Below are 25138 nucleotides of genomic sequence, written 5' to 3' on the forward strand. Positions count from 1 at the left end.
CAACAGGGGCCCTCTGATGGAGGACAGAGTTGGAGACTCAGATAAAGCTCTTTCCAATGTCAGGGCACTCACAGGGCTTCGCTTACTGGTGCCTCCGTTGGTGTTGGGTCAAGGTAGAGCTGTCTGAGAAGCTCTTCCCACACTGGGGACACTCGTGGGGCCTCTCCCCAGTGCGGATGCGCCGGTGCCTGATGAGGTGGGAGCTGTGCTTGAAGCCCTTCCTGCAGTAGGGGCAGCAGAAGGGCCTCTCCTCTCTGTGAATCTGCTGGTGCAGGAGGAGATGGGAGCTGGTCTGAAACCTCTTCCCACACTCAGAACACTCATAGGGCCTCTCCCCAGTGTGGCTCATTTGGTGGATGATCAGTTTGGAACTCTGGTTGAAGCTCTCCTCACATTCCCCACATTTGTATGGCCTTTCCTCAGCGTGGGTGTTCTGGTGGTGGATCAAGTTGGATCTGCGGCTGAAGCTCTTCCCACATTTCTCACACTCGTAGGGCCGTTCCATGGTGTGGATCTTCTGATGGCGGATCAGGTGGGAGCTTGTGCTGAAGCTCATCCCACATTCCCCACACTCGTAGGGCCGTTCCCTGGTGTGGATCCTCTGGTGGCAGATCAGGTGGGAGTTTCTTCTGAAGCTCATCCCAGCACACCTCTATTTGTGAACAACAGATCTAACATAGTCCCTCCCCTGGTGGGCTCACCTACCAACTGTGACAAAAAGTTATCATCCATGCACTCTAAAAATTTCCTGGACTGTCTCTTTTCTGCTGTTTTAAGTTCCCAGCAGATGTCTGGCAGGTTGAAGTCACCTACAAGAACAAGGGCTGGTGATCCTGAAACATTCTCCAGCTGCTGATAGAATAAGTTGTCCAGCTCTTCCTCCTGGTTGGGTGGATGATAACAGACTCCCAGTAGGATGTCAGCCTTGTTAGCTTTCCCCTTAATTCTCACCCATAGCCATTCAACTCCATCTTCATTAGTTTCAATACCTATTGCATCAAAAGCCTTCTTAATATAAAGGGCCACCCCTGCACCTCTTCTCCCTTTCCTGTCTCTTCTGAAGGGCCTGTAGCCATGGAGTGCAGTGCTCCAGCTGTGTGAGTCATCCCACCACATTTCTGTGATGGTGACTACATCACAGCTTTGCTGTTGCCCCATGACCTCCAGCTCCTCCTGTTTGTTACCAATGCTACGTGCATTGGTGTACATGCCCTTCAGCTGGGCTACTGATTTCAGCCCTAACTCAGGCTTAGCACCCTTGGGTCTGCTTCCAGGCGGCCCAGCTGCATCCCCTTCCCCCTTCAAACCTAGTTTAAAGCCCTCTCAATGAGGTCAGCCAGTTCCTGAGCTAAGAACCTTCTACCCTTAACAGAGAAGGAACCACGAGCTTGAGCACTCCCTGAATTCACAGCCCCCCACCCGTGGGATCATCACCCCCCATCCCACAGGTGACCAGGGAGGGAGAGCTGGGCCCAGATATCCTGGGAGGTCCCTGGGTTGGGTTTTTTTGGAGGGGATATCTGGAGAATGGAGAACTCCAAAGGTGAGTGGAAAATGCCCCTTGGGGGGACATTGGGGGGTCCCAGTGGCAGCTGCTGGCAGAGGCAGCCTGGAGGAGCAGAGCCCTGTGTCCCCCAGGAGCCCAAAGTGGGGAGCCCAGAGAGGGGGGAGCGCCGCAATTGGCGGGACCCTCAACAGGCTGGAGAGGGGCAGGGGGGACTCCTTGGACCCCCTGGACCCCAAAGCAGAGAATAAGGGGAGAAGGGACCCTGAGACCCAGTTGCATTGTGTGGCAACAGTGATCATTGTGTCCAGGGAGGTTACAGCCGCTGGCAGGGAAACAGATGAGACAAGTCTCTTTTGTTAAGCACGAGAGTCCATTTTATTTCCCCACCCTGAGGCAGGGTGGGAGAAGAATAGACAGAGGGCGAGAGAGTGAACCCCACTCCTGTCTCCCCTCAAGTAGAGGGTCTGGGGGCAGGAAAAGGGCAGGTAAGGGCATTGACCTGAAGCCAGTGGAGGCACACCAAGGGGGAAGGAACCACAAGGCCAAGGTCATTGAGGGGGCAGAACTGACCAAACCATTGTGTACAGAGCACACTGGAACTATCCCCTCAGGCAGGAGGGGTAGCTGGGGTTTGTCTTGCCAAGGCCAGACCCTGGTATTACATTGAGTGGCTGAAGGGACTCCACAGGACCCCAACACCCCCAGCATCCCAAAGTGGGGAAGTGGAAAAGGGAGGATCTTCTCATATTCCTGGGACTCCCAGCAGCCGGGGGAGGGCAGGGACTGAGTAGACAGGGACCCCCAATACAAGCGTGACCCCCAGCATCTGGGACAGGGAGGAACCCCTGAACACCAAAGGGGAGAGAGCAGAGACAGGGTAAATGCCTCCTGGGAGGCATTTTCAAGGCTGAATCTTGGTGTTTGGGGGGTTTATATGGGCACCAGATGCCCAGTGACTTCTAGAGATGAACTTGGGCAGAGGGACCATCAAACTCAACTTGCTCATCCCTCATTTTTCCCCTAACCAGGATTTCTCATCTACAAACCTTGGCTGGATGGAGGAGGAGGTTATGAGGAAGATGCCCCGGGACAGCCAGGCAGGTGAGGAGGAAGTCAGTGCCCCTTTCCCCCTCTCTCCTGCTCCATCTCCGAGCCCAGCACGGCCCCCGACTGCAGGACAACCCCACTACCAATGCTGTCCTGAAAGGGATGGACTGGGGGAATCTCGTTCCCCTTCCCTCTGGCACGGACACAAATCCCATCCTCTCCTTGTCCTTCCTCCCCCAGACAAGAAGCTGAGGATGGAGACCAGGGAGGACAAATCCCCACAGCAGAACCTCATGGAAGAGGCTGTTTTGAGCAGCTCCACAGCACAGGAATCCAACAGGGAGGAAAAGCCCCGGAGATCCCACGGGAGGAGGGGCTCCAAACCCATCCCAGGGTGCTCTGAGGAGGAAAGACCCACCCTGAGCACAGATGCCGGGGCCAGCGGGTCCACAGCATAGTTGTGGGTGCCAGCATGGAGCATCTTGTCCTTCTTCTCCTTTTTAAAGGCCTTTATTAAAACAGCCTGGGATGGGGGCTCGGGGCCTGCTCACACCACCACTGCTCCCAGGACGACACGCCAGAGGAGGAGTCTTCAGCTCTGTCCACTGTGGTGCAGGCAGATCTGGGCCTTCCGTCCTCACGCGTGTCCTCAAGAAGGCTCTAAGGCTTCCCTTGGCCTTCAAAGCCCTGGGAGTGTCTGTCTGTTCAACCTCGGATTAACTTACAGCGAGAGGTCGAGGTGTAGCTTTAGACAGCTTAGGGCTCCTGAACATTTCCCTGGCTCCTGGTGGTCATTCCTGTGTCTCTCTTTGATTTTGGCTCATTGCTAGAGGTCGTTGTCCGCTGCTGGGGCCTCCTCATTGGAATATGGAGATGGGCACATGTCCTTATGGGAGCAGCAGACGTGTCTCACCCAATGCAGGGGAAGTAGGAACTGGGAGAGGTACAAATGGAGATTACATTTGATTTACTGCTATCAACTAACAAGAGAGAACTTGACTACAATTAACTTGATAGAGTACAAATGGAGGTTGCATTTGACTAACAGTTAACAATTAATAAGAGATAATCTTATCACTGTTTGGTAGTGAAACCGAGACCTCAAATTCCATTCTCCACAGCTTTGATCCAGTTGTCTGAAAAGTAAGTTTAATAATGCGAAAACAACCAACAATAAGTTGTCTGCTGTGTATGGTAGCAAACTGGACCAAGGCAGTAACAAGGGGCCAAGGGCAAAAGGCAAAGGCCGGATCTTGGGTCACACAGGGGTATTTCTACATCCCAGTGTGGGTGGGAAGTTAAGATGGGATCTGAGGGAAGGGTCCAGTGGGGGAGAACAATTAAGAATATTAAAATTCATGCACCAAAACTTAACCTACTATAACACAGAGAGCAAGGAACATTCTAGTAACATTTGCATACTTGAACATGTGAAGAAGCTTCTTGCTTCTTGCATTTTGAATGGGATTTCCCAAAGCATTATTCCAGGGTTTTCTTCTTCCCCAGGGAAACCACCTCTACACTCCTGTCCAGCCTGTGCTCAGTAGACCCAGTTCTGTTCCATGTCATTCAATGGAACGGGAGTGACACATAAGAAATTCTGAATATGTTCCCAATCCCACTACAAGGAGCAACGAGTTTTTTGGGCCTCAACTCCCTTGCCTACCCATATAAGAGCACTTTCCAAGGTGTCTAATCTAGCCATTATTTCTTTATCAATGTTTTCTTGTGCTTGTAATTCTTTTGTGATAATACCTAAAGGCTGTTCCACCATACCCAAAGTATGAATAGTTTGAATGAAATGAGTTAAGGCAGTGGCAGCAACAGAGGCTGCTTAATATTATTATGGCAGAAACAATAGCAAAGATAAACCAACCCAAAATTTGCAGACACATTTCTTACTTGTTTGTGTTTCTTCTTGGACTGTTAGAGACAATTGTGAGAGACCATCCTGTCCTTCCCAAGCCCGAGTCAAATTTACAGGTACCCAAATTTCAGATCCTCTTTAAAATGGAAGAAGGACAGAAAAGTTACGCATATCTCTGTAGGTTATACATGATTTGAAAACAAAAGAATAGCTGATAAAAAATACAAACCATTTTTATAATCTCTTGGAAAATCATTAGCTAAGGCAGAAACATACAGATGTGAAGTAAAAGTCAAGACTAATTGTTCCTCTAGAAGTGTCAAATTAGCACTTGTAGCATTACTTGGTATATCCTTTTGCCAAATGCAGGTAACAACATTTTCCACAATTGTTTGTGCACACGGGACTGATTATTACCTAAATATTGTTGAATTAATGATCCAGCCAGCTTACCATCATGCCAAACATTAGTGTGGTTTGCCTTTTGGGATGGGAGAATGGTTGCATTGGTCCCACTTTCTTTAAAGATCCCAGGTGGTCCCCAATCAATTACCCTCCCATACTGTAAGAATTGTTCTTGTGGCTGCTGTCCTATACACGATGTCTGTTTTAACACCATCTGTAGGAGATGGGTATAAAAGAGCGTTTCAGGAAATGAGGTGGAGTGGCATCCACAGATTTGCTGGAGGTAGACAGAATGGCCGGCAACGTAACAGCAGTCAATTTTCTTGCATTCTCTCAGTGTACATGTATTAAGTGCATTTACATCAAAAATTGAGCACAAGGTAAAGAGGTACATGTTCGAATCCATGTTAAGCATACAGGTGGTAAATCAGTAACAAAAGTAGTGGTAATACTATATGGACTTAACAATATCCTGATCCAGGGGAGGAAGCCAAGTTCCTCCTACCCATTCTGCTCCATTGTTGCTGAGGGGAGGCTCTGGATCCTCCCAGGTCAGAGGCCGAAATAGCAGAGGTTGAATGATGTGGGCCCAGTAGATTCTCCCTTCTCCCATTTGAGCAGTAGAGCAGAAAGACAAGGAGGATCATTGTTGTCATCCTCGGCCGGGTTTGATGCATTTTACTGGGGCCAATATGGTCCTGTAGGTAAAGAAACACATCCGTAACCTCCTCCCCAAGCTAACAGTGGAACTGGACCTTTCCACTGACTGCCAGGTACATCCTTGCATGTCACTTCTGGGTGAACTCCTCCTCCATCAGCATTCTGACCCATGAACCTTTTATGTGCCATTAAGTCATCTCTAGTGGAGAGGAGAGGTTCAAAAAAAATTTAAGCAGAGGTCCCTTTGTACAGCTGCTCTTGAGGGAGCATTCCTATTGCATTTCCCCTTTCTTGTTATTGTAGCATGATTTTCAGAGTATAAGGTGCCCTCTCAACCACAGCTTGCCCTGTTGGGGAATGGGCAATACCTGTGATGTGTTTGATACGCTGAGTGTGGAAGAATTCTTGTGTTTTATGAGATGCATATGCAGGTCCATTGTCTGGTTTAATCTGTTTAGGGACACCCATCGTGCTGAAGCATCTCTTGATTTCTCAGCCTTGTGTGCTGTTGCTACTATGAAACTAGAAAAGGTATCAATAGAAACATGAACATAGTTACAAGTCCCAGAGCTCAAAATGTGTGTTACATTTTTTTGCCAAATATCATTAGGTTTCGACCCATGTAGATTTGTACCTAACGTTTGTGGCAAAGAAATGGTCCGTTGACAATACATCCCGTGCTTGTGGCAAAGTCAAATTGAATTGTTTTGCCAGTGCTTGGGCATTTTGATGGTAGAAATCATGAGAAATCAAAGTTTTGCCTGCCCTAACTTTTGTGGTATGGTGACTGTCATGGCAAAGGCATCTGCCCTCACATTACCTTCCACTTGAGGTCCAGGCAGAGTGCTGTGTGGCCTAAGGTGCAGGATGTAATGTTCATTAGACCAGTAAAGTAAAAAGTTATACAGAGTGGTTAATAACACAAAAAGATCTTTGTCAGAGACTTCCTTCAGGAAGTCCCAATTCCCTTAATGATTCCTACAACATAAAGAGAATCACAAACAATGTTCATAAGTTCCTGTGGCAAATGGCAAAATGCTTCTACCACAGCTGCCAGTTTGACTAGCTGGGTACATCCAGGTTGAAAGGTTATTGAATGTTCCCACTGACTGTTACCATGTCTCTACAGGGTGACAGCTGTGTGTGTCTTTCCTGGTCCATCAGTGAAAACAGTCTTTGCATCAGGGACTGGAGATTTTGTTTGTAGTCGTTCTTGCTGAAAGGAGAGCTCCTTGAAGGATTGTAGTAGGGCATGTCGAGGCATCATGTGAAAAAATTGTCCATTATAGTCTGCAAGAGCAATTTGAAATGACAGTGAATCCCTGAACAGAATCTCTAATTCTGCTACAGTAATAAGCAGATGGACTGCTGGATCCTATCCTGTCAGACTCTGGCATTGGAGTCGTCCCACTGACAGCAGTCGAATAAGCATCTCAAGTTGAGTGGTTATAGTTTTTGAAAAGGTGTGTGGCAGAAAAACCCACTCTAATAACCAGAGATGACATTCCTGTACATCACATTGACCAATAAGAGCATAGCGTTGGAAAGATTGCAAAATCACAAACTGTCGCAAAGGCAAATCTGGGTTTCTACATGTAGCAAAGAACGTATTGATTTTATCACTTGCAATCTCTAAAGCCTTTTGAGCAGTTCTTGTCAACTACCATGGGGAAGAGAGATCTGGGTCCTCTTTTAACAATTGAAATAAGGGGGATAATTCCTTTGTTCTGATTCCCAATAAAGGGTGAATCCAACGAACAGTGCCTAGCAACTTTTGCAAATCATTCAATATGGGTGTATGTATATCAGTTTTTAGGGTCACTGGCTGTGGGATGACTGTTGTCTCCAGTAATTTGAAACCCAGGTATTTCTAGGGAGGTTCTGTGTGGATTTTTTCTGTGGCTAAGCACAAGGCTCTGCTGGCAAGTGTTACCTTTAAAGCAGCAAGACAGTCACGGAATAATGGAGAATCGTCAGAAGCAATTAAAATCTTGTCCATGTAGTGATACATCAAAACAGATGGTTATTTTTGCCATACTGATTATATCGCTGAGTGAATCACAAACTGACAGATAGTAGGACTGCTTTTCATATCCTGAGGTAGCTCAACCCAGTGGTACCATTCCATGGGGGCCTCATGATTGAGAGAAGGTGAAGAAAAGGTGAATTTAGGTGTGTCATCAGGATGGAAAATAATTGTAAAAAAAATCTTTTTAGTCAATTATCACTAATTCCCAGCATTCTGGAATCATTGTGGGGTTAACTATTCCGGGCTGCAATGACCCCCCCATAGGTAAAATGACTGGGTTGTCAGCCCTGAGATCCTGTAAACGCCTCCACTTTCCCAGTTTCCTAAGGATAATGAAAATGAGTGTATTCCAGGGGGCACAGGTCTCTGGGGCAGGAGAGGACACCAGCACTGCCAAGGCTCAGGGCGTGGCAGGTCTGCTTGGGCGGGGAGCCCTGGGGTCTCCTTCTGCTGCCCTGAGCCCCCAGAGCAGGGCAGCGTTTGCCCATGGTTTGAGCCGTTCCCAAAGATCCTCTCTTAGGGCTGTCTCAGACACTTGGGCCGAGGGATTCCTTCCAACCTGGGCCACTTTAGCTGCGCTGGGGGCAGTCCCTGGCCAGGTGTCTGTGAGTGTAAGGGCCCTTTGTGACACAGTGCAGCAGAGTGGTCACTGTGGCATGGAGTGGGACATGGTGTCAGAGGACCGTTTGTGACATGTGGTGACATAGGTGCTAGCGGTGACACAGCCACACCACAGTGCTTGGAGCACGCGACGGGACAGGACGGGATAGAGCCGTGTCGTGAGGAGCCCCCCCACAGCACACTCGTTCCTGTCTGATCCGGAGCTTTTCTGAGCCGTTATTCCTACAGGTGACCTCGACGGCAGACCACAGGACTTGGTGCCCTGTGGCCTACCTGAGGTTTCTCTTTTGCAGGTGCCTTCGAGAACTTGTTGACTCGGAGCTCTTCTGAGGTATCTCTTTTGAAGGCACCCTCAACGCCACCTTGTGCCATGGCAGGCATATTTCTTGGCATGTTCAAAGTCTTCAGAGGGAAAAGAAAGAAAGACTCTGAAGCACAACAGCCTAAGGAGCCGGAGCAGTTCCAGCCACTGCAGGATAGAGAGAATCGGGCCACAGGGCTGATGGCTGCAGCCAGCTTGGCCCCATCCTTTCCCAGCTGCTGTGGACCTGCCCAGGGACAGGATGGAAGAGGGGCCAGGGCTGAACCCCGCAGTGCCCTTGCTCCATCCCCTGGGGCATCCCAGGGCAGTCCCAGCCTGGGGAGGACAGGGCAGGGCTGTGTTCTCGGGCCTCTCCCCCAGCCCCTCAGCTCTGGCTGCTCTCGCTCTTTGCCAGATGCAGCCACGGACCGCACACAAGAGCAGCAGCCCAGCCGTGGCCGCTTCCACAGGACACTGAAGGTACCTGCAGCCATCCCTGCCTGGGCTGGGCCTGCTGTCACTGCTCAGCCCAGCACCACGCTTGGAGCACTCCATGGAACATGTCTCTCTTCCCTGTCCTTTTCTGTCCCGTAGATGTTCCAGAAATTCCTGCGCATTCGGCGTAGAAAGGCCAGGACCACTGCAACTGAGGGCACAGCTGAGCCTGACTGCAGGCTGACTGAGCTCCAGTCAGAGCCTGATGTCTGCACAGATTTGGCTGAGGAATCAGAAAATCCTGACACCTCAAAGACTGAAAACTCTTCTGAAAGAGACTCTGAAAACTGCGCAAAGTCTCTTCTCATGGCAACAACTGAGAATGTGGTCATCACCAACACTGGAGAGACTCAGGGCATTGCAAAGACTGAAACCAGCCCAGATTATACTGAGCTCTCACAAGACTCTGATGCTGCAATAAATGATGACAGGATGAAGGCTCTAATCGGAGGGACTGAGGACGGATCCATCACAAACACTGACACCAGAGAGACTCAGGGCACTGCAAAACCTGACACCACGCCAACTCCAACTCTGAGTCAGGAAATCATAATGGACTATTTCAAGGACCCTCGTGTTTCTTCTCAGCAGCAGGTAACCAGCCTGGGGCCAGGGCTGAAGGCCTCCCAGGATCACGCGTCCCCTCAAGCCACTGGGCCCCCTCAGCCTTTGAGGCCAACACAGTGTGGCAGGAAGGGAAGCAGTTCTTGGGGGAAGCTGGGGAAGTTGTTCCATTGGACAGTGCTCCAAGTCTTCCCCATGCTTCCTCCAGGTGTCTGCCACAGTAAAGGACATTCACCAGACTCTCATGTCCCATGTCACTGTGGATGCCAGGATGCAAATCGACATTGTGAGGTTGGCTGAAGAACACCCAGCTGACCTGGTGCTGACCCTCCTGTGCTGTGCCCCAACATGTGACAGGTACAGGGTCCACCTGCCTTGAGAGCTCAGGGCTCACCAGCCTTTAGGGCCATGGCCCTGCACGGCCTGTGCAGTGTGCTCTGCCACACAGGCAGGGAGGTCCAGGACCCTCGGGCCCCTCTGTTTCCCGAGCCTGCTGCCATGCTCCCTCCCTGCCCTTCAGGGCACCGGGGCTCTGTCCCCTGGGCCCCCAGAGCTGCACAGGGCATGGCAGTGTGACTGAGACACCCCTGACACAGAGCTCTGATCCCACAGAGCTGCTGCTATGATGTGGAGAACCATAGGATCATTGGGACCAGCAGTGGAGAAGGTGCTGCCAACACTCATCTCTGTGATGCAGGACTGGCCACTGCACAGCATGTGCACCTCTGATGGGGAAAACAAGGATGTTTTTGCCCTGGCTGTGAGTTTCTGGGCCTTTGCTTGCCCCCAGGTTGCCTCTCCAGCAGCTCTTCATCCTCTCCCTGCCTCAGGCGCTGGGCTGAATCCTGAGCTAAGGGCAGGCTCAGGGGGCACCAGCCCCGCTGCTCCCCCGGCATCTCCCCTGGGCCCTGCCACATGGACACCTCGGCACTGAGTGCTCTCTTGGGCTGCTTCTTTTGCAGGCAACTCTGGTCGTGTGGGTGATTGTCCAGGTGCCTGAGTGCCACGAGGCAGTGATCATTTATTCAGCCCGACTGTTTGTGTCTCTGCTCTTCCATATTGTCATCACTACAGAGCAGATGCCAGAGGAAGTTGCCAACTTCTGGAGAGCATGCCGGGAGGAACATCGCCTTTCTTGCAACCCTAACAGGTCCCAGTCCTCCTGTCCTTGCCATGTCCTTGGGGCATGTGCCAGTGCTCCCAGTGTGACCTGGCTTTGCTCTGCACACAGGTTTGCAGTGCAGGCCATGAAATCCCTGCTCTGCCGGCTGCGGTGTGACAATGAGGTGATCGCTATGGAGCGCAAGCGTGGCTGGGACACGATGCTTTGTGCTGACACCCAGCACTTTGCCGTGGGTCTGCTGGCCAGGTGAGACCCCCTTCACCCCACTGCCCACTGGCGTCTGTGCTCTGTGCTTGGGGTGCCCCACACAGTCCTTGCAGTCATGGGCCAGAGGTCCCATCACTTTAGGGACAGCTGAGCAGACTGGAAAATGCTTGGAGAGGAGGGTGCCCAGAAGGAGCCACTTCCCAAAGGGCACACATCCCCTCCAGTGATGCTGGGGAAAGACTGAACCTCTGTGAGTCAGTCCTGGGAGAGGTTTGTCACCCCACCTCACGGTCTTGGTGCCTTTTTTCCCCCTGAAAGGGAGATGCGCCATGTCTTGATCCCCTTCTGTTGCCGCATTGCATTCCACCTGCTCAAGCCACTCAGTCGGGAGGAGACAGGATGGGATCTGCCCTTCTTGGCATTCCTTGTAGAGGTGAGCCTGAAGGCCAGCGCTACCTTGCTCAGCTGCCTCCCAGCTCTCTGCCCTCTTGTAGCCACATCCCCACCCTGGGACAGCGCCCATGTCCTGTGCTGCTGTCTGGGCCCGGCCCTGTGCAGTTCTGGGCTCCGGCTGGCTGGGCCCTGTGTCACTGCCCTGTGCCTTTCAGGTCCTCGAGTACTTGAATTTGAGTAAATACGGTGACAGTGTCCTTCAGATCATGTCCAGGTACCTGCACAGCAAGTGCAGACAGAGGCAGCGCCTGGCGCTCAGAGGCCTCGTGGTGCTCAGCAAGGATCCCTCCATGGTGAGCAGGGGGCAGCGGCTGAAGCTGCACTGGGGAGAGCAGCCCCATGTTCTGGCTGGGCTTCAGGAGCTGAAGCAGCTGCTCCCAGCTCTCCTGCCTCAGCTGCCCCAGTGCTTTGGGACAGGCCTTTGGCCTCTGGGCCCTGCAGCAGCAGGGTGGGCTTGCAGTTCCGGGGTGCTGTGGACAGTACAGCTGTTCATGGCTTCACAGCACAGCCTTGTGTTCCACACAGGCCATAACAATGTGCAGCCTGTCTCGATGCCTTCTGGATCTGCTGAGTGATCCAGATGGAGAGGTGGTGTCCATGACCCTCCATGTGTTCACTAACATGCTAAAGCACAAAGACATCCAGGTATCGAGCACCACTGCTCCAAAGCTGGCTGAGGCCCTCCTGCTGCTTTTTGACCACGTAAGGCTCTGTACCTCCAGCCACGGCACTGGCTGCTGCCCAGAAATGTCGTGCCTCATGGAGTTTTGGGGCCTTGCCCAGGTGAGCCTGGAGTAATTGGTCCTATGGTCTCATCCTCTTCTTTCCTCCAGGACAACAGCCATGTGCAGCTGCTCTCCCTTGACCTCCTCTTCAAGTCGATGGACTCGGTAGTGGATGAAGGAAAAAAGCCCCTGGAGAAGATTTTGAGCCAGAGCCTGCTCCCGCTCTTCTTGCACTGCCACGATGAGAACCAGTGTGTGGCAAAAGTGAGGTTTTGTGTGATGCTGGTGCATCTCTGGGAGGAGGCTCAGCTGCCTCCTGCCCGGGTGCCTTCCCAGGCTGCAGCCTCCTCCAGGCCTTGGCACAGGGACAGGAGTCCTGTTCTTTGGGCTGCAGAGCCATCTCTGCATTTCTGCTGCTCTCCAGGCCTCTCGGGAAACGCTGCTTCGTGTAACCGAGTTCCTGAAGAGGAGAAATCTCAAGCAGCTGGTGAAGAAGCAGCAGCTCTTGAAGTTCCCCAAGTGTCTGGTAAGGATGGCCATGGAGAAGGCCCAGCCTCAGCCTGGAGGAGCACCCTGACTGCACCACTCAGTGTGTGGGGCTGTGGCCCCTGGCCAGTGCTGCACCCAGGGGCTCCAGCCCGCGCCCCACACGCTGCTCCCTTCCCTCCTGCCGCTCTCTCCAGCTGGCAGAAGACAGGAGCCGAGCGATCGAGCACCTGCGCCTGGCCCTGCCGTACGTGGAGCACCCACAGGAGCCCCTGCGAGAGGCGGCCACCAGGTTCATGGGTGAGCCACGAGCCCGGGCTCCCTCCCCGGCCCGCCGCAGCTCGGCCCCGGCCCCGGCTGCTGCTCCGGCTGCTGCTGCGGCATCCGGGCCCGGCGCCGTGGAGCCCCGCCCGGCCTCGGGGCTGCTGCCGCCCTCTGGCAGCCGTGCCCTTGGGCGGCAGCGTGCGGCAAGGGCCCGGGCTGAGCCCTGCCGGGGCAGGAGGCCGTGTGGGCACAGGGCGGGCAGCGCCGCTGGGGCCGTGACAGGCTCTGTGTTCTCAGAGATGGCCGGAGTGCCCATGATGGGGCAGAAGAAAGAGCTCCAGACCCTCCGTGAGGGTGAGTGCGGACTGAGTGCTGTCAGTGGGGGCGGGGGGGAGAGCTGCATTGCCTGGGCAGGGTGAGGGCTTTGCTGCCTGTGTTGACCAAGGGTGACATGGGCAGAGCACAGAGAGATTTCAGGGACACGGGTGGGATTTGTGGGCAGCACACTCCAGTTGATCCTTTTGGCAACACTTTTCAGCTGGCCCCAGCCAGAGTTGGGTGGGGTTGCTGTGGCAGGACGGTCTCCTCAGGTCACTGCAGACCCAGGCTCTGACCATGGCTCTCTTCCTCTGTGTTCCAGACCTTGAAGGCCCAAGGAACAGTTCCAGCCCATCCTGCTCTAACACTGAAATTCAAACCCAGTTAGCCCTAGGAGCTGAAGAAGTAGGTTTATCTTCCAGATCCAGTGAAGCAGTGTCAAAAGAACACCCAGATACACTGAAGAGGACACCATCTCCCAGTGCCGCTTGCAGCTCCAGGCACAGCTGATGATTGGCACAGCTGAGCCTGTGGGAAGCTGCCGTGGCTTCAGCCCTCTCTGCCTCTAGATAGATCCCTCCCTTTAACCCTCAGACACTGCCCATCCCCTTTTTTTCCCACCACTCTCCCTCTGTTTTGACAGCTCCATCTCACCAGCCCTCAGACCATGCCCATTGCCATTTTCCCTACCAGATCACCCCTTTGGTTTCCCTTTAATTAATAAACAGTCTTCTTCACTTTACCTGTATCTCTGTGGAGCTGAGGCAGCGTAAAAACCTGAGCCCTGGGACACACAGGCCCCTGCTGCCCTTCTCTTCTGCGCCGTGTTTTGTGCAGAGACACAGAGGAGCGAGGCCACATCAGGCTGGAAAGGTGCCTGTGCTGAAGGTCCAGTTCCACACCACTGTGGAGCTGAAGGTCTCGCTGAACACACTGAAGGGCAGTAGAGGGACAAGGAGCCTGTTTATGTGAGTCATTCAGGAATGAGGGGTGGAGCTTCCTTAGTTGCTGAGTGGCCCATTATAAGAGGTCTCTTAGGGAGCAGGGCTAACTGCAGTGGGCAAACAGGGGCATGGCAGATATCAGGGGTGTGACCACAGCAGTTTGCATGGCAGTTTGTGCAGGCAGGGTTGCAAGTTCTCTTGCTAGTAAGTTGTGCTGTGTGTTGTTTGAGGTGTTTCTGCTGGCTGGTTGGTCTTGGGGTTTCTGTTAGTAAGGGTTTCAACACAGTCCAAAACTGGTTGGTACTAGTGTATGTGACCAAGTGGAGCTCTCCAAAAAGGATGTGTCTATACAGACCCATTCCTGCCCAGAGTGTTTTAGCTTATTGGTTGTTCCAGAGGGTGTTGGGAAGGAGGCATGCCTGAGGTGTGAACAAGTGAATGACCTCCTTTCACTAGTGGCCGAACTTAGGGAGGAAGTTGAAAGATTAAGGAGTATCAGGGGAAGTGAAAGGGAAGTGGGCTGGTGGAGTTCAGCCCTTCTATCTTTAAGGGAGGCCCATCAAGATTCAGAGGACTCATATGCCTCCCACTCCCAGGCAATAGAAGGGCACCTGGTAGATGAAGGGGAGTGGAAATGGGTCCCTGCTCAAGCAGGTAATAACAAAAATTCCTCCTGACCCCCATCCCCTAGCCAGGTGCTGCTTCAGAATAGGTATGAGGCCTTGGATCTAGAGAGCCAGCCAGATGATTTAGAGGGAAATTATCTGCCCAGTGAGCCTCCCAATTATGATTCATCTGTAAGACAGGTCTCCACCTCTAACATCCAGAAGAAGAAAAGAAGGGTAGTCATAATAGGTGACTCCCTTCTGAGGGGGACAGAAAGCCTCATATGTCACCTGGACCCATCCCACAGAGAAGTCTGCTGCCTCCCTAGGGCCTGGATATGAAATATCACTGAAAGACTTCCTGGGCTGGTTCAGCCCTCTGATTCTTACCCTCTGCTGATACTCCAGTGATGAGATGGAAAAGAGGAGTGTCAAGGCGATTCAAAGGGACTTTAGGGCACTGGGTCAAGTGGTCGATAAGACAGGGGCATGGGTAGTGTTCTGATCAGTCCCTTTGGTGGTGGAGAAAAATGATGAAAGATATAGGAGAACTCACATCATTAACAAGTGGCTTAAGGGTTGGTGTCATCGACAAAATGTTGGATTCTTTGATCATGGGGCAACTTTTACGGCACCTTCTCTGTTGGAACCAGATGGGATGCACCTCTCTGTTAAGGGCAGAAGGTTCTTAGCTCAGGAACTGGCTGACCTCATTGAGAGGGCTTTAAGCCAGGTTTGAAGGGGGAAGGGGATGCAGCTGGGCTGCCTGGAAGCAGACCCAAGGGTGCTAAGCCTGAGTTAGGGCTGAAATCAGTAGCCCAGATGAAGGGCATGTACACCAATGCACGTAGCATGGGTAACAAACAGGAGGAGCTGGAGGTCATGGGGCAACAGCAAAGCTGTGATGTAGTCACCATCACAGAAACGTGGTGGGATGACTCACACAGCTGGAGCACTGCACTCCATGGCTACAGGCTCTTCAGAAGAGACAGGAAAGGGAGAAGAGGTGGAGGGGTGGCCGTTTATATTAAGAAGGGTTTTGATGCAATAGGTATTGAAACTAATGAAGATGGAGTTGAATGGCTATGGGTGAGAATTAAGGGGGAAGCCAACAAGGCTGACATCCTACTGGGAGTCTGTTATCATCCACCCAACCAGGTGGAAGAGCTGGAGAACTTATTCTATCAGCAGCTGGAGAATGTTCCAGGATCATCAGCCCTCGTTCTTGTAGGTGACTTCAACCTGCCAGACATCTGCTGGGAACTTAATACAGCAGAAAAGAGAGAGTCCGGGAAATTTTTAGAGTGCATGGAAGACAACTTTTTGTCACAGCTAATGGGTGAGCCCATCAGGGGAAGGACTATGTTAGATCTGTTGTTCACAAATAGAGATGGGCTGGTGGAAGATGTGGTGGTTGGAGGCCGATGGGGGCAGGATGATCACAAAATTACAGAGTTCTCAATATTTGGTGAAATCAGGAGGAACACAAGACACTTACACTTCTGCAGTACTGGAGGACTGGAGTACTTCTGGACTTCTGGAGGGCAGACTTTGGCCTGTTTAGGCGACTTCTACAGGGAGTTCCTTGGGAAGCAGCCCTTAGAAACAAAGGAGTTCAGGAAAGCTGGGCATGCTTCAAAGCTGAGATTCTGAGGGCACAGGAACAGACTGTCCCTGTGTGCCGAAAGATGAGTCGACAAGGTAAACATCCAGCCTGGATGGGCAAGGAGGTTTCGGAGGAACTTAGGAATAAAAAAGGATGTATCATTTTTGGAAGGAGGGTAGGTCAGGTCTCTCAGGAAGTATTTTAGGGTGGCTTCTAGAGCCCCTTAGGAAAAAAATTAGAGAGGCCAAAGCTCAGTTTGAACTTAAAGTGGCACCTTCTGTAAAGGATAATAAAAAATGTTTCTACAAATATATTAATGGTAAAAGGAAAGGTAAGGCCAACCTTTGTTCTCTATTGGGTGGGGGAGGGAGCTTAATAACTGCAGATGAGGGGAAGGCAGAAGGGCTTAAAGCCTTCTTTGCCTCAGTTTTCAGTGGGAAGACAACTTGCCTTCAAGACAACTGTTCTCTTGGCTTGGTTGATGGTGTCAGGGAGCAGAATGGTGCCCCTGTTATCCAGGAGGAGGCAGTCAGAGAACTGCTGAGGTGCTTGGATACTCATGAATCTATGGGCCCAGATGGGATCCACCCCAGGGTGAGGAGGGAGCTGGCAGATGGGCTTGTGAAGCCACTCTCCATCATTTACCAACAGTCCTGGCTCACTGCGGAGGTTCCAGGTGAATGGAAGCTGCCAATGTGACACTCATTCACAAGAAGGGTGGGAAGGAGGACCCCGGTAGTTATAGCCCAGTCAGCCTGACCTCAGTACCTGGTAAAGGTAATGGAGCAGTTTATATTGAGTGTCATCACACAGCACCTACAGGATGGCCAGGGTGTCAGAGCCAGCCAGCACGGGTTTAGGAGGGGTGGGTCGTGTTTGACCAACCTGGTCTCCTTTGATGACCAGGTGACCTGCCTGGTGGATGCAGGAAGGGCTGTGGATGTCTGTCTGGACTTCAGCAAGGCCTTTGGCACTGTCTCCCACAGCACACTCCTGGATAAGCTGGCAGCCTGGGGCTTGGACAGGAGCACTCTTTGCTGGGTTAGGAACTGGCTGCATGGCCAGGCCCAGAGAGTGGTGGGGAATGGTGCTGCATCCAGCTGGGGACAGTCACCAGGGGTGTTCCTCAGGGGTCTGTGCTGGGGCCAGCTCTGTTCAGTATTTGTATTGATGACATGGATGAGGGTATTGAGTCTTTCATCAGTAAATTTGTAGATGACACTAAGCTGGGGACATTTGTTGATCTGTTGGCAGGTTGGAGGGCCCTGCAGAGAGACCTGGAATGGTTGGATGGGTGGGCAGAGTGCAACAAGATGGAGTTTAATGAGTCCACGTGCCAAGTCCTGCACTTTGGCCACAATAACCCCTGCAGTGCTCTAGGCTGGGGATGGTGTGGCTGGACAGTGCCCAGGCAGAAAGGGACCTGGGGGTTCTGGTCAGCAGCGGCTGAACATGAGCCTGCAGTGTGCCCAGGTGGCCAAGAGGGCCAATGGCACCTGGCCTGGATCAGGAATGGTGTGGCCAGCAGGAGCAGGGAGCTCAGTCTTCCCCTGGACTCAGCACTGGTGAGGCCACACCTTGAGTGCTGTGTCCAGTTCTGGCCCCTCAGTTTAGGAAGGACCTTGAGACGCTTGAACGTGTCCAGAGGAGGCAACGAGGCTGGTGAGGGGCTTGGAAAACAAGCCAGAGGAAGAACGACTGAGGGAGCTGGGGGTGTTTAGCCTGGAGAAAAGGAGACTCAGAGGTGACCTTATCACTCTCTACAACTTCCTGAAGGGGGGTTGCAGACAGCTGGGGGTTGGTCTCTTTGTCCAGGCAGCAACTGACAGAAGGACAGGACACAGTCTTCAGCTGTGACAAGGGAAATATAGGTTGGATAGTAGGAAGAAGTTTTTCACAGAAAGAGTGATTAAATACTGGAATAGTCTGCCTGGGGAGGTGGTGGAGTCACCATCCCTGGATGTGTTTAAGAAGAGACTGGATGTGGCACTCGATGCCATGATCCAGTTGAGGTGTTGGGGCTGGGTTGGACTCGATGATCTTGAAGGTCTCTTCCAACCTACACATTCTGTGATTCTGTGATGGGACCCTGACTGGGGTTACTGGGAGCCACCAGAGCCATACTGAGAATCAACTGGGAATACACTGGGAGCAACTGGGAATGACAGGATGCATACTGGTGACAACTGGGAGGTACTGGCAGGGACTGGGATAAAACTGGGGGCAACTGAACCATGCTGAGGGAACTGGGAGTGCCTGGCAATGACTACAAGGGCAACTGGGATATACTGGGAGTGCCTGAGACCATGCAGGTTGTGACTGGGATCACACTGGGAGCCACTGGGAATGTGCTGGTGGGAACTGGGACCAATTGTGAGTGACTGGGGCCCTGCTGGGAGAGACTGGCATCATACTGGGAGTGATGGGGGTTTTCTAGGGGTAACTGGGAGAAGTGGGAACACAGCAGACAAAAGAAGGAGGAACTGGGAGCAATTGGGACCCTGCTGGGGGCAAATTGTACCATACTGGGGAATAATTGGGAATGACTTGGCTCATACTGGGAGTGCCAAGGAAACTGGAACCACACGGGGGTGTGTGGTTACTAATAAACCTCCTTCCCACAAAAAAAAACAATAACCCAACCCAAACAAACAAACAAAAACCCCAAACAACTCAGAAACAAAACCAAACCAAACCCAAAACCAAAACAAAAAAGAAACAAACAAAACCACCTCCCGGGGACCCCCCCATGTCCCCCCGAGGGCCATCTGCGCCTCGCCTTTGGAGCCCTGCCAGCTCCAAACATCCCCCCAAAAACCCCAAGCCCAGGGAGCCCAAACCCGGGATATTTGGGGCGAGCTCCCCCTCCCCGGGCACCTGCGGGATGGGGCCGATGGTCCCGGGGCTGCTGCGGCTTCAGGGAGCGCTGGAGCCGCCCGCTCCCTCCTCTGCTCTTCTTCCTCCCGCTTCCCGCGGCCGCTTCGCCTCTTCCTCCCTCCCTCCTCCTCCTGCCCCGTTCCCGAACCCCTCGCAGCCCACGGGACGAGCGGGGATGGAGCCGGGAAAGGTCGGAAGGCAGAGAGGGCCCAGGGGGATGCCAGGACTGGCAGTGACTGGGCTGTGCTGGGAGCACCTCATCACCCCCGTCAGGTGACATTTTATAGGGGACCCCCATTCCAAGCCCCTCTGGGGGATGTTTTGCCCCCCCCCACCTGGGGTGGCTTTTTGGGATTCTCTCTGCCATGGCCGCTTTAAGAGGTGCCTGTTTTGGGTTCCCAGGAAAACTCCCTTTCAAAGGGCAACACCACTCCCGGTGATTCCGGCAGCGGAGCCCCGGGGGGGGCTGGGGGTCCCAGGGGGGATTTGGGGGTCCCGGGGGGGATTTGGGGGTCCTAAGGGGGATTTGGGGGTCCCGGGAGGGTTTGGGGGTCCCGGGGGGGATTTGGGGGTCCCGGGAGGGTTTGGGGGTCCCAGGGGGCATTTGGGGGTCCCAGGGGGGGTTTGGGGGTCCCGGGAGGGTTTGGGGGTCCCGGGAGGGTTTGGGGGTCCCAGGGCGGGGCCGGTGACAGAGCTGGCACCCCGAGCCGGGTCTGAACCTTCTCACTGTGCCCGGGCAGCGTCAGCGTGTTCAGGGAGATCCTGGGGCCCGGGGGGTCACCCCAAATCCCAGGGGAGCCCAAATGGCCAGGGAGCCCCTGCAGTGCCCCCAGCGCTGGATCTGCTGCAGGCAGGGGGGCACCAGCACTCGGCCCCCACCCCCCACCATCACAGGGGGGCAGAAACGGGGGAGGGGCACGGACAGGTCGGGGGGACCCCCAAAGTCCTGGGGGAGGGGACACGGGGGGACTCCCAGGAATCCCCGTGGGGGGATGAGGGGGGACCCAGGAGGAGTTTGGGGGGGCCGGGGGGGTCATGGGGGGACCCCCAGGAGTCTTGTGGGGGGTGGGGAGGGCAAAGAACCGGGCGACCCCCAGGATGGGTTTGGGGAGGATCTGGGCTGGAGCTTCCCTGGCAGTGGGATGGGGATGGGATCTGCCCGTGGAATTCCATGGGAATGGGATGGCAGTGAGATCCAGCTACAGAATTCCCATGGGAATGGGGCAGCAGTGGGGTCCATCCATGGAGGCCCCACGGGAATTCCCATGTTCCCAAACTTTGTCCTCCCAAATCCCACATTTCCCAATCCCACATTCCCATGGGAATTCTGCTCTCCCCCCCTTTATGCTCCAGTGCCTCCCGCCCATATCTGACACATTTCCGGAGCCATTCCAGGCAGGTGTGCCCCAGGGCATTTGTCACTTCCTCAGCCTGGATCTCCTCCTGTTCCCGGCGCCTCTTGGTGACCTGGGCAGCGCCGTGGCCACCAGGAATCCCCTGGATCCCCGGGGGCTCGGGGGGAATGCCAGGAGTGGGAGTGACTGGGCTGTACTGGGATCCTGCTGGGATCCTGCTGGGAGTGAGCAGAAGCAGCGGGATGGCTCCAGGGCTGGGGCTGGGGGCGCTCCTGGGGGGGCCAGGGGGAGTGGGACCCCCGGCCCCGGGACCCTGACCCGCCATTCCCGGCCCCGGGACCCCCCTGCTCCCCTTATCCTGCACAGGGACCCCCTGAATCCCCCATTTCTGAACACCAGCACCCCCTGCTCCCCTTATCCTGCACAGGGACCCCCTGAATCCCCCATTTCTGGACACCAGCACCCCCTGCTCCCCATTTCCCGGCCATCCCATGGCTCCCACCCTCCAGACTTCCCCTGTGCTTGACTTTGGGATGGCGTGGAATGCCTTGGATCCCCATTCCTGCCTTTCCCACCCCCCAGCCCCACCTTTCTTTAAAACCAGAGACCCCCTGAACTTCCCCTTCCCAAACACTCTGAGTGTCCCCACTCTGGTCCCCCCTTTTTGGGAAACCCTGGACTTTCCTTTCTTGGGCTCAAGGACCCCCTGGAACTCCCTTCTCCATCTCCAAGTCCCTGTTCCCCATTTCCCTGACCCTGAGACCCCCCCTGCACCCCCATTCCTGAGAACCCAGGTGCCCTTTTACCCCTTTGCCCTGCCCTGAGACCCCCCTGCACCCCCTGATCCGGCACCAACACAACCTTTTCCCGGCCACCCCGCCTCTCCCAGCCCCCAGACCCCCCTTTTCCTTCTCCCTGGGACCCCTGGGCCCCCATTCCTGCATTTCCCAGCCCCTCCTTTCCTCACAGTGGGGAGCCCTGGCACCCCCTTTGCTGGGCACAGGATTCCCTGGACACCCCATCCCACCTCTCCCAGTCCCTGCACCCCCTTTCCTTGACTCTGAGCCCCTGAACCTCCTTCAGCTGTCCCGGCTCTTCCAGTCCCCCCTTTCCTTGGCCTCTTGACCCCCCTGGATCCCCAAACTCCCACTTTCAGCCCCCCAGCTCCCCCAAATCTCCGTGTCCCCCCAGTTCCCCACTTCCTGCAGTCCCTGGAAGTGGCGCTGTCGGAGCCCGGCCCGGGGGTCCCCCAGTCCTGGATTGTGGGGACGGGGACGGGACCCCCTGCGAGCGCTGGGACAGCGAGCGGGGCCGGATGGAGCCGCAGACACCGGGGATGGCAGCGGGAGCTGGGCTGGGATACTGGGATAGCCAGGGCTGGATATTGGGATAGCCAGAGCTGGGATATTGGGATAGCCAGAGCTGGGATATTGGGATAGCCAGAGCTAGGATACTGGGATAGCCAGAGCTGGGATATTGGGATAGCCAGAGCTGGGATACTGGGATAGACAGAGCTGGATATTGGGATAACCAGAGCTGGATATGGGATAGCCAGAGCTGGATACTGGGATAGCCAGAGCTGGGATATTGGGATAGCCAGAGCTGGATATTGGGGTAGCCAGAGCTGGGATATTGGGATAGCCAGAGCTGGGAAGGTGGGGGAGCAGGCAAAGATGTAAAATTTTTAGTTGACACTGGAGCAACATATTCTGCTTTGAACAAGGGTTAGGTACCTATAGAAGATGATTATGTTACAGTAGTAGAAGCAACTGGCCCATCTGAAAAATCATATTTTTGTAAAACATTAAAATACAAGTTTGAGAAACAGTAGGGCATTCATAGATTACTGTATCTACCTGTTACGCCACGCCTTTAGAGGGGCAACACGTTGTGACGTGGGAGTGGACCTTGACAGAGGACAGCAGGCAGCAGCTTGGTGAAATATGGAAAGCTCTTTATTATCTGACTCCAAAAGGCTTATATACATTTTGTACAGAGGGCCAAGATTGGCCCAAGGAGGTTACAACCTCCTGACTCCATTGGTCAATATGACCATCAGTCAAGTTCTCTCTCAGAGAACAAGAATGCAAAACATACAGATAATTTCTAAGAATACTTATTGTTTACATGAAGCAGCGTGAGAAACTGCTGCAAAGACTCAAACACTTTGAAACCAAGAAATTCAGGGACGACATCTCACCCTTTTTACCTTTAAAAAAAGAAAAAAGGAAAAAAGAAAATGAACTACAGTTCAATTTCTGTTCCCATGGGAGGACCAGTGGTTCCTCCTCTGTTGACCTTCATTTGGTCACGGTTTCTTGCTTTTCACATTGCAGGGTTAGTGAAATTCTGTGGCACCTGTAAGGTGCTCAATGGCATGCAAAGCCTTTGCCAATTGAATTTGCGGGGTTTCACCCTGCGTTCCCCATTTTTGTTTTTGAAGAACCAGGCCTCTATGGCACAACAAAAGGTTCTTCAGCAAATGGAACAAACAACATTGCTGACTCCCTTTAAATTGAACAACCCATCTGTGTGCCATGTCGACCACAGAATTTAAATCCGTGACTAAATGAAAAAGTTTCTGGGAAAACTGTGGAAATGCCATGGCAGCAGCCCCAATATCAAATGGGCTGCCCATCCTCAGGGGCTTCCAAAACTTGCCCTCAAAATCATCCTTCCAAGGAACACTGGCCTACCTCATCCTCCCAAATCATCTGTAAAGACAGTGGGCCCTTGCACTAAATTTCTGAATATTTTTGGGCCGCAAAAGGAAATCCAAAGGATTCTTGCCACTCGCAACAGCTCATGGCTCCAGAGCATTTGGCAGAAAAACACTGCTTGCAAAGCTCCAATCAAATTCCTCCCATAATACTGAGAGTATGAATTTTACAAAAATCTGCACCCATCAAATTTCGCAAGCATTGTTGCCTGCATTTTATCAATCAAGCAATGAGCTCATACAAAAATGATTGATTGCCATCTTTTGCGGCTGAAATCGAGCAATAATTAGCTCAAACAAAAAAATAATATTTTCATTGTTTGTTTTTTCAAACAATATTTTGCTGCCTTGTGGCAGATGGGGCAAAAATGACCCATTCCAGAATGTGCAAGAAATTGGACATTCATCAGCCAGTGATACCTGCAGGATACAAATGAATCACAGAAAACAATCATTCAGATTCACAATTGAGGATTGGCTTTTTGGAGGTGTTATAAAAAACCTCCAGTCCCCAGAGTTCTGTTTTGATGCAGAACACAGGAACATCCCAGGACTGGTTGAAATTTCCAGATGATCCTGGTCCATCAGCTCCCAAACAAGTCACGAAGGTCGATGAATGGATCTTGAAAGACAGTCCATTCCAGCTGTCAAACAGCAAAAGAGAAAATCGCAATGTCCGTTCCAAATCGTTCCAGGACAGTCTTTGATCAGAGCAACAGTCCAGTGAAATCCAGGCAGCTCAATACTTCAGAGCAACTGCCTTCTCACCACCGACTCTTTGTCCTGTGAACAGAAAATTCAAACACAAATTAAACAATTTTGGTCCCTTCAGGGACACTAACAGGGAGAGGTGGGTATGGGATTAGACTTTCCCCACAAACCTCCATCGGCTGTGGGGACTGGGAAGACTCTTCTGTCTGAGCACGCTTCCTCTTTGCACCCCACTGCCCTTTTGACAGAGGTTGGCCTTTCACATGGCTTGCCTGGCAAACATCTGACATGTGATTTGGCCGTCCACACCTTCCACAAAGAAACAAGGGAGTGATTTCTCTTTTTTGCACTCTCTTTCTTTGTTTCTTGTTGGCCTGAGCATTAGTCTTGCTGGCCTGAGCATTAGATGAGGCATCATGCACCTCTGATTCCTGTCCTGTGTGCTCCACAGGGACGGGGTGAGAGCTTGTCTCACTGCACCTGCAGAACTGGGGAATCCATCCCTGCCCTGCAGGGGGCGCCGTGCTGACCCACGGCTGCTCACAGCAGCAGCCTCGGCTGGGACATCACCCGAGACTGGGGGGGATCCGGCACCCCGGGACCCTCTGCAGCGGGGGAACACCTGCTTGTGGCTGCGCTGTCCCTTTAAAACTGACAGATCGGCTGCAGCTGCCTCCGCCGCGCTGCTCCTGCTCGGAGCGGGAGGAGATCGCAGCGCTGGGAGGGGCGTGTCCCTCCTGCCAAGCGCTGCCCCCACAGGCGCGGGGGGAGTGCCTCGATCGGCACGGGGAGGCGCGGGGGGGCTGGGAGGCTGTCCCGGCCCTGCTTTCCCGAGCGGAGCCGCGGCTGTGGCTCCGATGCCGCCCGGCTGCGCCGCGCGGCGCCGGGCCGGCCCGCCCTTTCTCAGGGGTGGCGCCGGCCGCTGCGGGGGGGTTTTCTCCCGCCCCGGGTCCGTGCGGGGTGGCCCTGGGCTGGTCCCTTCACTCCTTGGGACCGCCCCGTCCCGCGGGGGCTGGGCAGGCTGCACCGGCCGCCCCGGGCCGGCCCCGCCGCTTTTCGGGGCCATCCCGCCCCTCACAGGCTGGGCAGGGCCCCACCCCGCTCCGGCGGGGCACTTGGCCTGTCGCCAGATTGCACGAACCTCTGTGCCCCGTGCAAGTCCCCGCCGCGGGGGGGAAACGGCCGCCCTGCCCGGCGCCCCGGGATGGCGCGATCCCGCGCCGCCCTGCCGCACGGAACATTCCACCGA

Source organism: Zosterops lateralis (assembly GCF_965231275.1).
Source record: "Zosterops lateralis genome assembly, chromosome: 23".
Taxonomy (NCBI): Eukaryota; Metazoa; Chordata; class Aves; order Passeriformes; family Zosteropidae; genus Zosterops; species Zosterops lateralis.